Source organism: Cheilinus undulatus, linkage group 1 (assembly GCF_018320785.1).
Source record: "Cheilinus undulatus linkage group 1, ASM1832078v1, whole genome shotgun sequence".
NCBI lineage: Eukaryota > Metazoa > Chordata > Actinopteri > Labriformes > Labridae > Cheilinus > Cheilinus undulatus.
Window position 1 is genome coordinate 14,626,832 of NC_054865.1, and position 14,875 is coordinate 14,641,706.

The 14,875-nt window shown below is 38.1% G+C and overlaps 1 protein-coding gene across 4 annotated transcripts in view; it reads right to left on the minus strand.

Moving 5' to 3' along the window:
* Positions 1–13,843, minus strand: part of LOC121514167 (A-kinase anchor protein 13) — a 227,232-nt gene extending 213,389 nt beyond the window's left edge. For all 4 annotated transcript variants that reach the window (XM_041794284.1, XM_041794292.1, XM_041794277.1 and 1 more), the window contains exon 1: positions 13,624–13,843. The gene's annotated coding sequence lies outside the window, so the exon portion shown is untranslated. The remainder of the gene's footprint in view (positions 1–13,623) is intronic.
* Positions 13,844–14,875: the final 1,032 nt, after the last annotated feature.

Here is a 14,875-nt window from a genome sequence, read left to right on the forward strand (position 1 = left end):
TGAAAATTTACACTTAAACCCCTGCAGAGATTTTGGGAACTGATATGCCAGTGGTGATACATGAGAGGCTCACTTCCTCAAGTGATTCCTTCTCTACAGAACGCTTGCAGGAACTGAACCTGGGTGCTGAAATGATACCACGTTATTCAGACTGAGGAGGATATCAATTATATGGGCAGGATTTTTACTCGTACTAATGGTTCAAATGGCCGTTAAGACAAGAGAAACAGCAAAAAACAGCCAGTCTGAAGTTATCTGCTTGTGCATGAAGTAGGGCTGTCACAAACCCAGATTTTTATACTTTCATACAATTAAGAATTATACCAAATGATAGTGGTACCTGTTTTGACACCACAGCAACATAAATACAACTACCAAGTAGGGCTGCATGATTTTGGTTAAAATGACAATCACAATTATTTTCATCAATATTGAGACTGAATACTAATCACGATAAAGTTTTAATTAAAGGAACCGTGTTTTTCATTGCTTACCTTTATTTTGAAAAACTATCCTGCTGCTATTGCTACACTGTGACAAAAATTATGCTATGGCATTTTGGCAATGATACATAAACAAACATGATTTAAACAGGGGGTATTCTCTTTTTATGTTTTTTTTTTCAATAAATAATCACATAAAGTTTTCTATTGATGAAGCATGCATTTCAGTGTTAAATAATTGCCAACAACTGGACTTAAATTTCTATTAACTGTGCAGGCCAAGTCCAAAGCAACCAGCATTAGGTAATTTCTTATTCTGCCAACCTCCTTCATACTACTTTAAGTATGAATATCTTGTTTCAGTATAAAAACATTGCCTGCATATTTGTGCAATCAGACGTGCCCCATCTTTTCATTCAACTTTTGGTTAAAAATAACCTAAAGGTGCAGTGTGCGAACTTGAAAATATCAGCATCTAACAGTCAGTTCTAGATTGTAATTTTGTACAGCCAGTGTCCAGTTAAAAAATAAGTATCTGTTATTTGGTTCCTTCTGTAGCACCATAGAAACATGCAAAATGCAAAAAATCCAAGATGGCAGCATCCGTGGAAGGGACCCTCACTATGTATGGATAAACAACTTATTCTGAGTTAATCAAAAAAGTACACTTATTAGTTATTAAATGCTAATTTAAATAGACCTACTTATATATATTATGTTTCATTTTTACCAATTTTGTTCCGCAGAATGCTACTAGGCTAAATATTACACATTGCACCTTTACGTTCAATACTTTTAAATATGAATCATTAAAGTGATAGAGATTACATCATTTAAAATAAAGTACTGAAAAATATAACGGTATTAGAAAATGTTAACGTCAGAAGTAGTTAAAAAGCTGGTGTTTAGTGAACAAGACTGAGATCAACTGAAGAAGTAGTGAAATAAAAATGAGGAACATGTTCACCAAAACTGTAATTTTAATGGAATTGTACGTAAATAAATGAACACCACATACAAGCGGTCTGCTTGATTATGACAAAAATCATGAGGACTAGCTATTTTGGTTGATACTGAGATCATGATTATGATAAAAAAAAAGCCTGGATTTCATAGTGTCTAGATCATTTGCATTGATCGACCTTAAAAACTCTTGATACTTTGGAAAAACGTGATGAATTAAACTAGATCAGGGGAGAAAATATGAATATGTAAAAAGAATAATATATGAGGACGATAAACATAAAACTACTCTGATGGCCACTATAGTCAAAATGAGCGCAGCACACTAGCAGCACAGTAATCCTTCAACCTTGATGATCTTGTTTTCATGAATGTGGGAAGAAAAAATTATGATTGCAACTGAAACTCAAGCAGTTTCCCAGCACTACTAAAAATCCATTCTAGTTCCTGAAAGAAAATGGTGAAAGACAAGCACAAAAGTCTCAAAATCAAGCAGTGCTAATGTCAGCGTCTGCACCCTTTAACAGAACTTTAACAAAGAGTGATACGGCGATCTAAAGATATGCTGATGTAAATACTACTAGTTTAAGGACATTACCTTACTGTAAGTATAAGATTAAACTGCAAATATACTGAATGGAAGATCCTGTCTTATCACTTAAGCACTTCTAGCACGTGCTTCATTATTTAAAGAGACAGTGCACCTTAATTACACATGAAGATCAGAAGATTAAACTTTATTGAGAAAGTAATGAGTCATTTCAGAAGGAACTCTTCTGCAGAGACTACAATATTTCATATTTAAATTAATCAAACCAGCGTACTTTGTCTTAAAACATATCAGGTCAACCATAAAAGTCTTACTAGTTCTTGATTTATACAGAGTGGTAGGTATTGATCCTCAGAAAATCTAATATGCATAAAATATGCAATTTCTCCTAAGCAGAGCACAATGAAAGCTTCATTATGCATTGACTCCTGTGTACACATGTTGTTATTAAAACCATGAAGCATTGTCAATGTAGCAGGGGTTGCTTAGCAAAGAAGGTGCACCGTTCTTGTTTTCCCTTGAGTATAGGATCAAACAAGGAGGAATCTCTTCAAAATAAAGCTATTATTTCACACATGATAATCCGTTTTTAAGGTGTTAATGTCACCACACATCTACGTTTTGTTTGGTGTTTTCTCACGTTCATTTTCAGCTACAGAGAAACTTTGAAAGCCTTTGAGTAAACTAAGCAGGCAGCCATAAATGCATCAATGAGAACCTTACCCACAGTTTATTTGAAGGCAGCAGATGCGAGCAGACTCCTTCAGGTGCACATTAAATTCATTTTAAGTCCTTCAGAGAGAGCAGGTGTGTTTATACTAAGCAGGTATCCACAGCAGAGCATGTGAGCGCTCACCGCACTGATTACACTGAGCTAAATTTGGCCTTGTGCTAACACAGACAGTAGGCAGATCAAAGCCTTGATGTCAGAGGGGAGGGGCGGAGCCTGCAGGCCACAGGTCAGGTGTCTGCCGTAACTTTGCCTCTGCATCCAAAAAACACCCTGATTCATGGAGTTTGGTGCAAATACACAATACTCACATCTATTTATCAGTCAGGCTGATAAAATAATCAGCTGTCATGTGTAATGGTGCGATAATATACAGAGAAGGCTCCAAGGCTGAGAACAGTGTTTTTGTGTTGATGGAAAAATCCATGAGACAGCATGGTCAACAGCTGCTCAACCTCAAGCGTTTCATTTCAGGGAACATCTGGTGTACATTACACTGCCTATTGGTAATTATTTTCATATATTCATGTTTCTCTGAAACAGAACCGGACAAGAAAAGCCTCCAGAACATACTGATTCAAACAGGTTGTTGTAGTAGAACAGTCAGATTCTTTATTTTACATAGAGAGACTAATTTAAAATAAAAGCTCACTGCATTACAGGTTTAGACAGCGAATTCAAAAGTCCACTGAAATAAAAGCTGTAATACCACAGTGGGTAAATGACTACAAAGATGACTTTAATCATGGTTTTCATAAAGTCAGATCATTATAATAGAGAATATATTGCATTTTCTTGGCCTCTATAGGAAATATTTTTGGTGTTAAGTTGATTGGTAGAACATTACAAGAAATGTCAGTATAGGATGACCTCTTGAGTATATTTTACTGCGTTATGGACAAAAAACATCCTTTTTTCAATAAAACTAAAATATTGATTAGTCATACAAATCATAAGTAGCTACTTTCAGTACTGTGCAGAACTTCTAGGCATGTTTGGACCAAAAATTTACACTAAAATAAGGCTTGTAGTGGTAAGTAAGCTGCCTGCGTGCACCATTGGGCAGAAAAGAGGATTGACACAACCCAGGGCCCTGCTCCAGAACTCCTTGCATATTATTAGGGGCATTGGAAAATAGTCTGTTAGAAAACACAATGAAGTCCACAGCATTAAGGCACAGTTAAGGGGGAGGTGGTGAGTACGCACGGCCTGGGGTACTGTCTGGGCAGGTAGTAGGGTTGCCACAAGGGTGTGCTGTGGATGTTCCAATGGCCTGAAAACCAGCGATGGTCTCCAGGCGCATCACCAGGGAAGAAAAGGCCCGGACAGAATGAATGCTGCTAAGCTTGACCTTGGTTGCCGAGCGACACACTGACATGTCTACATGTGTCAACACTGACGCTGGCCCCCTATGTTTAATACCTGTGGCACATATGGTCCAGTGATGAATCCTTGATGCCCTAGATGCCTAAAACTTATGCACATGACTGTATGTACAGTGTTTCCCCTACCATTATATTAGCCCCCCTAGAAGGCTGAGTTATTTTTACTTAGCTGTTTTTTAATTTAGCACCAGAGCACAACATAAGTCACTTAAGGATACCTTTCCTATAGAGCAGATCTGTACCTGGTCCCTTTATTAAACAAACTAAATAGTCTTATGTTGTTTATCTTGTTTACATGAATGTATGTAATTTCTGAGTCCCGGTTGTCTGCTCGTTCCTTCTGACTCTATGAGCAGAGCTGAGCAAATCCAGTCATTTACTGACCAGAGAGCCCCGCTTCCTCCTCCCCATGTCAGAGCTGTGGTCACATGTATGCTTCGATGCTTTGACTCAGTATCCACTAAAGTTGTGTATGGACCAATGTCCCACTTGTTTTACATCCGAGATAGTTAAACGAGTGCTGAATTTTGGCGCGAGATTGCAGCAACTGCACACAATTTATTTAAGTTTCGCAACAAGTCTGACACTTTTAATGCAGGAAAATCCTGCAATCCACGTGTATCATGCTGCATACTGACAAACCCCTGGGAAACATGGTTAAAATTATCGACAGTGGGCTCATTTGCGCACCAACTCCCTCTTGATCTTCTCACCACAGCATGCAGAAATACGCACGGTCCCTCACAGGTGTGTGGGGGCAGGTGTGCCGTGAATATCGGAGGAGATCAGTTCCTTCAGCCTATGACTGAGAGGCCCTTCCACGGGTCACCTGACGATCATTTAATCATTTTGAAATTCATTCATCAGGAATCAATAAACTGGTGGACGATCCCTTTTGTCTTTTTATTCCTCGCGTGCATATTTCTGATAGTGCCTGACGCTACTGGCGATATTTCTGACCGTTATTTACGCTCATAAATAAACCTTGTCCAGATTACAATAGCAACTCTTCAACCTTTATAAACGTAAGAGTTTTGGCAAAAGATCACACATAGAGACAGGAGGAGACGGAGGCATGTGTGTGAATAATAATAGAGAAGAGAGAGAAAATTAATAGAGAAAGTCAGTGGAGGATAAACAAGTTTCATCATAAAGCACTTTTACCAAAATACATAATCTTACCTATCATAAATATGATACATGTTACAATAAACTGTTTCTTAAATTATGATTTGGTTATTTATTTGTTAAATCTTTCAGAAACAGACTCATTTGCAAGTGGGGAGGCCTTTTTAATCTCCTAAACCTAGGGGATTAACGTGCATTGTGGAAATATGGCAGTAGTCATTAAGAACGTCTACAGTAGCTACTAGTTTCAGCTGGCTGTGTCACAGATTAGATGGAGCCTTTAGCCAGGACTGTAGACCAGAAATTATTTTAAAAATGTTAACAATTCTTTTTTACCAACTCATAACTGTGATGCTGACAACAGAGATCCGATTTCAAGTATTATAAGGAAACCTACAGGATGATGGTGGTCAAAGTGGGTGAAGAAGATGGTGGTCTTACCCCCTTTTCTTTCACTTTCGTGTTGCATTTTTGCTGACTGGAGTTTCCACAAACATGCCATCTTTTTTATGAAACCCAAAGAACAACTAAACTGGAGTAGAAACGGTTTTGGAAGTGAAGTTTCTCGCTTTCATCTGTCATCTCCTCTGACATGATTTGTGCTGCAGTATACACTGTGGTAAAGGCTAGATAGAGGGGTCTATGAATCTTGTTCTTTGCTGCTGTTGCTTTTTCTTCATCTTTCTACAGTTTTATGGCAGATGGATACCAACCAAAGAACCATTACCACCCTCTACAAAGCTCCTTTTAATTAACCAGTATTACCATGATTAACACAATATCCATATTTCATTTTTAAAGATGGTTACCATCATATTGTGACAGCCTACTTAACCCCAACTCCTTTCAGAAAGCTACCAGGACATCAGGCATTTTGGGCAGCAATATTTACGAGGACAGCTGGAGAAAGCCTGGAGGAATACAAAGTTTCTCACAGCTGTACTAAGGTATAATATGTATACTTAGTTTCTTCTACCAACTTAATTTAACACAAGTTTAAAATGTAGTGTACTGTGGCACCTCAGGGGGTTTAGATGCCAACTATAAACCACAGCATCCCTGATTCAAATTAGGTCGGGAACCTTTGTGTCATCTCTGCCACTATCTTACATCCTTATCTGCTCCATCTGATAAAGGCATAAATGCCCAAACATCATTTAAAAAATGCAGCATGCATCAGACAGAAACGTTTCTTATCAGCAGCTCAGAGGAGTCTCTAAGTTTGGGGAGTCTGGAAATGTCTAAATGGAAAATAAGATTTGTCAAAGGACCCGCTGGAGTTTGCATTTTTATCTTTAAACTTGTCTTTGAGAAAAACAGAATTTCTGTGACTCAAATGTCATCCATGCAAGAGAGTTAAAACTACTTAATCCTCTTTCAGTCATAGCAGGTGGACCAATCTGCACTCACCCTAAATGACACTGAGTATTGACACATCAGATCTAGACTGACAGTGCAGACATCTGCCTCCATTCAACACTTTGTGGTCCAAAAAAAAAGGACTATGAGCTCAGCCCCGTCTCACTTCTCAGAACAGAAACAGCCACATAATCTGACAGATGCTCAGTGGCTAGCTTGATGTTGTTACATCCAAAAGGCGAGTGGCTGGATAACATAAACAGGTAGGAAACTTCTCCTATAAACAAACTGAAATCTGATTTTAGCTTATACACAGGAGAAGTATTTCTTCGGACAGCTTTGAGCCCAAGCTGAAATACCCCGGCTGTCTGTATCATATCCATCCTGACAATCCAGTTTTTACAAGTTTCTATTTGCATGGTTCTATTTGAGCCCCTCTGTCTGCTGTTTGTTTTGTGATTGCTTCCTGTTGGGTCAGCACACAAAGGTTTAGGTCTGTCCAGAAGAGGACCGTTTAGACAGTAAAGTTTCAGTGAAACACGAGTCTGACCACTTCTGTGGGGCATTTTACCATCACACCTCGGTGAGATTACACTTAATGCATTATTACAAGACCAAATCTGATCGTGCAGACTGCAGATTTACACCTAAAGACAGTAAAAAAGGACAGACTTTAGCCCACTTTTCTGGGAAAGAACAACATTCATGTCTGGATGCACATTTATGGTTTTACCACAAGTTACCACAAGTATAAGAAGGATATCATATTCAGGGATGTGACTGGAAAAATACTGAAAAATATAAAAATCACCACCCCACCCTGGCCTGTTCTAACTCAACTGACACACCACAACTGCACAAAATAATATAAAGCACCACACATAATTCTTTTTTCTGCATCCTGATCATTTTTTCATTGTTTTTTCGTCGTTTTTTTTTTTTTTTTTGTTGTTGTTTTTCACTCAAAGTGCAGGCATAGACGCAAGGCTTTACAACAATGCAGGTGCAGTTTTAGCTCATTTAAAGAAAAAGGAGTAAAACAATGTCACAGTAGATGCAAAAAAAAACAGTACTTTCCTTTTTGGCATGCAAGTTGTTTTGTTTAGCATACTTGGCAAAATATGTGCATGTTCCTCCATCATGCTTTCCAGCATCTCCTGTGGCTAAAAAAATCTACTATTGACATGCACCTCAAACAACCTCGCTTCATTTACAGCACTGTCACTTTAAGCCCCACATGTCTGTGCTGAAAGTGATTATGCACCTCTCCACTTGAGCCCTTTCCAAACCAGAAATTGGATTTAAATCAACCTAGAGCTTATTCATCTTAACTAAAGTTCTCCTTGTGGCTATTGTTTGTTATTGGTTCTCCACCTGGGGTGTTACATGTTATTCTGCCCTTTCTTAAAGCAACCTTCTATCTATCTGTTGTTCATTTTCATGTGTCACAGTTATGAGCAATTAACATACTTTATACTTAGACAAAACAGAGGCTGGGAAGGCTGACATTCTTTGGACAAAATATTTTATGGCACCACAGGCACAGTGACAATTAAAAGCTAAGTCTGCCCTAATAATTCCCTTGAGAAAAGGGACACCAAATTTGTTCAAGCTGCAGAAGCGTCCGCTGTTTTGGAACAGCGAGTGTGGCTGCTGTTTGGCATGCTGAGAGGATTCCAGCGATTCCAGTCTTAACAAAAACTAAGTCAAGGCTTTATTGTAAATATCAGCAGGAAGCTCAGCAGTCGCCCTCCCAGGCAAACAAAACCGATCCCTGAGAGCGCTACAACATGAAGCAGTACCTGTAAGACTTCCCCTAATGCTTTCATTCTGTACTAAATACAGTGTAATTACAAGGCCGACACTGTGCCTATCCTCCTCCATCATTAAATGAGGGGGTTTGTGAAGATGAGAAATTGGCGAGGTTCAGCTTGGAGCCAGCAGAATCCTCACAGTAATTTACAGTACTCTAAATGGGAGGCCAACTCCTCTGTCATTTGTCTCTTGTACTGAAGCTAAATGCATATTTCTGACTGAGACGACCCTACAAGTCAGCCCAAAGACTGCTAGAAGACATGCAAAGAAAACTGACTTAGGCCTTTTGTTTGAGAGAAGCTAGAACTTTCCCAGACAGCTTTGTGAATAAAAACATTGTGTGGGGAAGTTTACATGTCTACTGGCAAACCAAGATCTCAACTGCAGCTTTGTCTGCTGCTGCTTCCTGCTCGTCATCAGTGTGAAAAACACCGGGGTTGTCACTGGGGATACACGTCATTAATCAACTAAATGGTTAATGAACAACCAGAATGACTAGATGGTAACCTTAGTTATTATTTTTCATCATTCATGGCTCACAGTCCTGATCAAATGCTTCATCTTAATTGTACCATAGCTGCGTGCCACAGAGCCACTGTAGTTGTTCTTCATGGCCACTGCCTTGCTGCCACAATGCTCTTTGATCTCATGTAAACAACAGTGAACTGATAGCACTGATAGCTTCATGTAGGAACAGCATGATTTAGCGCTATTTTGATCCAGAAAATAGGGTCAAGTTGTGTAGGCTGTAATTAGTTATACTTACATATAACTGAAGCAGTGAGTAACAACATTCAGCACAGGTTAACTTGCAAGTAGAATCAAAGGCTGGAGTGGCTGACACTGCTAATGTTAGCTACAATCTGTAAACCAGCTAGGCACCAACCGCCTGTGTGATCCCATCTTGTTAAAAAGCTGTGTGCTTTTGACTGTTTTGATAATGCTTTCTTAATTGTAGACTGGTTGACTAACACACTTCTAATTTTTGTATAATCAAATGTGAAATTACTCGCCTTGGAGCATTACTAGTCGTCACACCACCAGAAATTTTAAATTAGATAAGATACTAGTAAAAAATCGCTAACATTGACCTGTTTACCAGCTTTAATGCCAATATTTTCATCTTAAAAGGTGACAGGGTGTTTCATTCACTAGTGCAACCGATGTAGTATAAAATACGGAGAAATGCACACATGGAGGGCCGCCACCACCAGCCACTGCATAAAATCTGACACTATTTTAAATTATCCCCTTTTCATTGTGTTTTGCAAGCATCTGCCTAATATTTTAAAATATGCTGCGATACACAGTAACACAGACCAGGCTAGCAATGTCACTTTTTAATGTTTCCTTCCTTACTAGCTCAGAATCCTGCATTTGATGAAACAGTGGTACACAGTATGTAAATAAACCCCGTAGAGCACATGTTCGATTGAAACGACTTCTCATTTCTAGACAATAAGGGACCAGCAGAGGTGGATAGTGTGACTTGTGAGCTGTTTCCATCCTTCACAATATATCAACGTAACCTCACCCAAGTATATTCACAGAACATTTTTCCTTTTCTAAATATGTAATTGTAATCCCCTCCTGTAATAGCACTGATTAAGGTGCAATGTCTCATGTTGAAAATGAGGCTTCATGTGCTGTTGTTTCAATGGTTTTCTGCAGCATCTTGCTGCTAATATCATCCTCTCCTCCTGCACTCAGTGATGATGTTTTGATGTTTCCTCATCAATAATAACCCTTCGCGCATGCAGCTCACTTACTGTGACTTGTTGAGTCTCAAATTAAACTTTTCAAAAAGCCAGTGATGTTATTTGAGTATCAGTATAAAATGTACTGCTGATAAAAACCACAAAAACAGAAAAAAATGTGCATAATAAGTAAGGGTGAGATGGCCACCAGTCATACCCAAGCAAACTGTAGCCTAATTCTCAGGGAAACACTTCTGTGTTTTTGATATGATACAGTCTTTCTCATCTCCATGACAGAAAGTTTAAAAAAGTACCAAATCTTTTGAAAAACTTCAGATCCTCAGTCAGATTTTTAATCAAAAGCTGATGCGACTGCAAGAGAGATTACAGTCTAAACCACACAAACACACTGGCAGCATTTCAGTACCAAAATGCTGCCAATATTTCAGCAAATTTAGAGACAGCATGCTAAAAATGTTAAATTATCCAACACTGAGAGGCAAAGACTTTTATTTTTGTTGCTGTGTTTCAAAATGGGTATCAATATAGTTTGATTTTACTTCAGTTATATCCAAATTTAAAACCCTGGTATCATGATAGCCTTAGTTTTTTATCCAGACCTCATTCATACATCATGGAAGCTTTCAGCTGAGGCAAAAGGAACAAAGTGTGTTATATCAAACACTGCACATGTGCAATTTGAAGAAGTAACCATGATAGAATTTGACTGTGTTCTATTATCACCTGTTTTGTTTTCTCTTTTGACTTTGACGTTTAACTATTTGCATGCATTTGTTTCTTGTTTGTCTCAAATTAAATGCAAATTGGAAACAAAAACACTATCTGCATGCACCAATACTGCCAAGTTGGCAAACATTACAGGGAAACAGTTGCCAACATTCCAACTTTTGACAATTTGGATGTTTTTTTTTACTAATTGAACACTAAAAAGCCTAGTCTTTTAAAAGCATTTTGAGCATCGAAGTTTTTAACAATTGAAGAACACCATACTGTTTGGAACAAAAAGCCAACAGCCTCCAAGAGTGTCCCTGTAAGTACCTCAATGTAGATGCATTAAGATTGGTAATGTTTGGAACTGCGATGCTCTGATAACCTTAGCTCATTTTTAACACCCAGATCTCAAAGTATTTGACATGAAACTGTGAATCAGACACACCTTAATAAAGTATTCCAGTAGGAGTAAGAACAGAGGTATTTCCTTCTTTCACACTGTCTCCTCCTCTACAGTCTTAAAGCGAGGATGGTGAATAGTTGGCCTACATTCAGAGGCAGTGACTCTGATCTGCAGACCAATCCCACAGAGGAGGATATCCACAGGGAGACACAGAGAAGGAAGATGACTAAGCTGCCCAGAGACAGATACACTGAGTCAACACTGACTGTAAGAAGTTTCAGTGACAGTGAGAGAAACAGATGCTTGAAAAAATAAAGATGTGAAAGGACTCAAGATCAGTTTTTACAAGAGATGTGCCAAGATACTGAGAGGGGGAGACACCTGTGCCAGACTGTCTCTGGAAGAAAATAAAGAAAGATTTCCTTATCAGAGCTGGCTATAAAACAGGTTCAACATCCTAAAATAATGTAAGCTGCACCTCCTTTATTTATTATTTTTGGTATATGATCCAATGATTCAGTACTATTATAGAAGTGGCTGTTGGTTCCCTGGTATTATCACAGCATAACGCTTACAATTACTTGTCGGATTAGTGTCAACATTGAGGAAAAGGATACCTTTCTACTGAGCCTGAAAACATGCAACATGCTTGATTTCCTCAGTCAGATCTCCAGTCTTTTCACTTTAAACAGAGCTGCTACACTGAGGCTCTACACAGGGAAGGTTTGGACACAAATTCTGACTGAATCAGGGATGAAGTCCAAGTCAGAGTCCTGGAAGTGAAGAGGATGTTCTCCCAGATGCAATTTGTAAGCAAACCCATGGGTGTGTTAGCAAAAAAAGACAGGAGGCGGCCATGTTTACAGGCCTGCCCTTTTGAACATGCTGGAGTGGGTGAGGTCAAGCAAGTGTAAATGAATTAGTAGGCTACTGTTTCCTTCACATGTGTGCAGATCCTCCCACTCCCACTGAGATGGAAAAAACCTTGTGCAACACAACATCCTTGATGAAAGAAATCATCCCACAGAGATAAGTGTCTGAATGTTGTCAAACATTGACTATAAGAGAAGATTTATTTACATGTTAGGCAATGTAATTGTATGTCACAATGGCTCAAAATACATGTAAAACCAAGACCAATGTACACAATTATGGTCAATTAAATAAAATAAAATATGGTTATACATGTTTTTAAATAGAAGAAGCAGGAATTGCTTCTATTTTTAATACTTTTTTAAAGGTCTAACTGTAAGACATCATTAGTTTTCCCTTTAAGAAATAAAATATTCCAGTTTTTTGACATTTGTAATTTAAGAAATGCAAAATTTAAATATATTACTTTTTTAACAGAAAGATAATGAAATTTCTATTCGGCTTATTTTAATTTGGAAGGAATAAAAGTAAAAGATGTCATCAGCTGACTTTAACATCATGTGTTAATAATAATAAGACTAAAAAACACTGTCACAAGATCTTCATATAAATCCAGTTTTGTTCTATACGTCATGTGAGTTCAGTTTATTGTTCCATTGCTTGTAATTATTCCAATGTGGAGCCATATTTTAGTATTTTTGCTCATTTAATCATCCATATAGCATTGTTATAGTCACAAATTATTAGGAATGCACAGTCAGAGTCAACTGATAAAGGTTTTTCAGGGATGACAGATTATTATAAGCTCACGTGACCAGTAACTGGTATTATGAACAGATATGCATTTATTATGATGTACAAATAAATGGGCCTGATCCAGTTCACTGCATACTGGATGCCCAAGACCCAGTAGGCTTGGCATCTCTACATATTAATTAGAAAGCTATGTTTTCAGAGCTGACCTCTGAAAATAATGAAAATGCATTTTAAAACTCAAATGGTTTGATTTTATAACCATTACAATTACTTATAACCAAAATGTTACAATTCACAGGTACTTTTTATGCTCAATATTTACTTCTGTTTCATAACGTTACACTTTAATGTACATATTGAATTACAGGTACCAGTTAAATCCCCAAAAACAAAAAACATGGCCTCAGTTCTTTTTTGGCTAACCAGAAAGTTTCCAGTAATGCCAGCTTACATTGTTATGGGGTCTTTTATCTCCTATAGTTTTAAAATGGCCTGTGTTATAGTTTAACACCCTTTGTGTGGTATCATTTTACATTTCTATAGGACTCCTGAGTGTTTCCTCGGCGTGTCTGAGTTCACAGAAACGTGAGAAGTTCCCACATTGGCCCTGCAGGCTGTGAATGAGGATGTCATGGCTACCAAGCAACAAGTTAACACGCAGCGTCCTGCAGCCATTAAAACAGCTGCTAAAATGACACAACACCGAAACACGCACTCAAAGTACAACCACAGGGTGTTCGCTTCAGTCTACGTTTAGAAAAACGTCTCTTTTTAAATGTCTCCTCTTACCTTCAGCAGGAGAAGATCAGTATGAAGAAGCAGCAGCAGCGTTTGGACGCATAATAATCCTCCTAATGGACGGACGTGAAGTGTTTGAAGCGTCGGCTGAGTTATCCGATTGAAAAAGTTTGTATTATGGCGTTACACTGGTTTGTAGCAGCGTGGGTCTACCACCAAAGTGTCCCGGTCAGGAACAGCAGGACTGACTGCACTTTCTTACAAGTGTTAGTGTTTCCCAGGACAACTCGGAGGAGGAGTCTGCAGGAGAGCTAAAATAAGTCCCGGAGGGTTTCTCTGGGGATTTAACTAAAACAGGTTAACTACATTCAAGTCTGACATTATAATATTGTCATTTAATTTTCATTTACAACCAGCCTAACTTAACGCATTACAACAGTATCGTTTAAAAGTTATGCAAGTAAAAAATGTCGTTTTACAACCGAAAAATTAAGTTAGCAATAATACTAGCGATATCCGGGTTGTCTCTTCAAAATAAGACGATAAAAGTACACAGGCCGAGTCTCCAAAAATATGACAACCCCGTCTTTTATCTGTGTCTACTGCACGTGCCTCGAATTTATTAACGATGCAGCTTTAATTTTTAACTAATTTCCTCATCTAAAAAGTTGTGTAAATTCAACTTTATCCGCCTTGATCCAAAACTGCCTTCTTTCCTTGGGTCAACCTATTATAATAGTTGTCCTTATTGGGTGGCCCATAGGTGGATCCAGGCGGTGGCTTCCAGGGCCTGAACCCCAGTTGTTTTCTCAAAAGCCCAGCACTTTTCTGGTTGGTCAGAAACATGCTGCCACTGAGTGTTGTGATAGAAAAAGTTTATCATTTAGTCTTTACTTTTAGTTAAAACATTTATTTTCTTTGCCTGAATTTGGTGCCAAATCATATTTGTGGGTTCTATGCACCATGCAAAAATCTGGGATACATAGCTTTCTAGAGCTGAAAGGCAGAACAGCTGCTGATAATCTATTTTTTGACAGATTTACCCAGAGTAGAGTAATATCATGGGTTATGAATGTCTGATAAAAACTAAACTTTATTCTTGTTTTAGTCTCCCTGACAAAAACTAAACTTACTTTTTGTCAGAGTTTTTAGGAAAAAAATCTATTTTTGAGCTTGTCTTAGTATTGTAGTATTTTCATGGAAAAGGTAGTCAATGAACATTTTTAGTCATAGTTTAAGTCGACAAAACAAACACTGCTACCTGTATTATGTAACTTAAAGAAATAAACAACAAAAATTGTTG